General features: G+C 32.2%; 1 long non-coding RNA gene across 1 annotated transcript; it reads right to left on the bottom strand.

Annotated features, from left to right (window-relative positions):
• Positions 1-206: 206 nt before the first annotated feature.
• LOC129412430 (uncharacterized) lies at positions 207-1,183 on the bottom strand. Its single transcript, XR_008633726.1, has 2 exons — positions 1,066-1,183; positions 207-389 (listed from the first exon to the last, which is right to left on the bottom strand). It is a non-coding gene; the product is annotated as an uncharacterized LOC129412430 (long non-coding RNA).
• Positions 1,184-1,446: the final 263 nt, after the last annotated feature.

Here is a 1,446-nt window from a genome sequence, read left to right as displayed (position 1 = left end):
AATTTTGAGGCTAGGCGACAGGATGTTAAATAGGACAATAAAAAGTTCATTAAAGGAGCACAGGGTATAATAACAACCAGCAGTCAAAAATGTTGATTATTATAAATGTATTAAAAGTAAAATGATAGGCAAAGATAAATTATGAGCAAATAAAGCACAAAAGTTCAAGTCCCTAATAAATAAATAGAGTCGATAAACAAAAGTAGTAAATTTTCGTTTGTTTTATTATGATTATAATCTGCAGTTTGAGAAAACAGTTTATATAAATCCACGGTCCAAAAATCCAAAATAGTCTGTCCCACCACACAGATTCTTTGCTCGTTATCTGGAGAGTTTGTTGAGTCGAGGTTGTTTTTCAAGTCACAGAATCCATCCATAGGAAATCTGACCTAAAAGACCAAAAACACAAATAAGTATATCATTCAAAATAAGTACTTTTGTTACTTTAATGTTACCACTATGAACAAATTAAATTAAGTATAGGTAAAACATGCATAGGAAATTATACAGAGTTATGGCATTAAATCATCAAATCAAAGGTATAATGTATATATAATTAATTAATGATAATTAATTATTCATCCTAGTATTGATCTAAAATTCATTTGAATTAAGTAAACTATGTGTAAATAAATCATTTGCTATAGCATTCAAAAATATTCAGTCACGTTATTAAAGATGAGTGCATTTAGTTTGTATTCATCAAAATGTCAATTCCAAATACTGGTTAAAAATACCCAGACAGAGATTGTAGTTAGATCGAGTTCAGAAATAAAAGTGTTGCGTAACAAACGTTAAAAAAATAATCACGGAGCTACATTTGTAAGTTGTGAATGAGTTCGATTGTACACGAAGCTCTTCGGACAATATAGCGTTCCCCCATTAAACTGTAAAAACTAGGGCAAATACATTATGGGCAGTTCATACATTTTACTTTTAGTTACCGGTAAGTTAAGGGGTAGTTAAAGGACTCATTAACGATCTTGTCAAATAAAACATACTAGCGACATTTTTCACGGTTGAAATTTAATATAGGAGTTATTCACATAATGACAAAAGGCTCACCTTAACAGGACAGTTGAAATACGCCGTTATTTAGAGTTCCGGATTTTGTTTAAGTTTGTTTTGACAAACCACGTCAGCTGAGAGCGACGGGAAGTAAAGTGCGTGTACCTAAAGGAAGTGGAAAGTGCGGCAACAGAACAGGAAGTGAACCCGCCAAAATAAAGTCACCAAAATAAAAGTCCGCTAAAATAAAAGTCTGTATTAGATACAGGTTACATTTAATCGCTGTTATTTCTGTCCCTTCTGATTTTAGATAATACACTAATTATTGCTAAAATATTAAAGGCACTGTATTTAAATTCTGATGGCATTCTGTCTTGGGTTGCACTCCAGTTGCCCGTTGGTTGGCATAGTATAAATGGCATAGTGTATGTTGTTGTG

The sequence above is a fragment of the Boleophthalmus pectinirostris genome, unplaced genomic scaffold, assembly GCF_026225935.1.
Source record: "Boleophthalmus pectinirostris isolate CB_2022bp ecotype Guang Dong unplaced genomic scaffold, ASM2622593v1 HiC_scaffold_8, whole genome shotgun sequence".
Taxonomy (NCBI): Eukaryota; Metazoa; Chordata; class Actinopteri; order Gobiiformes; family Gobiidae; genus Boleophthalmus; species Boleophthalmus pectinirostris.
This window is presented reverse-complemented; position numbering and strand designations above follow the sequence as displayed.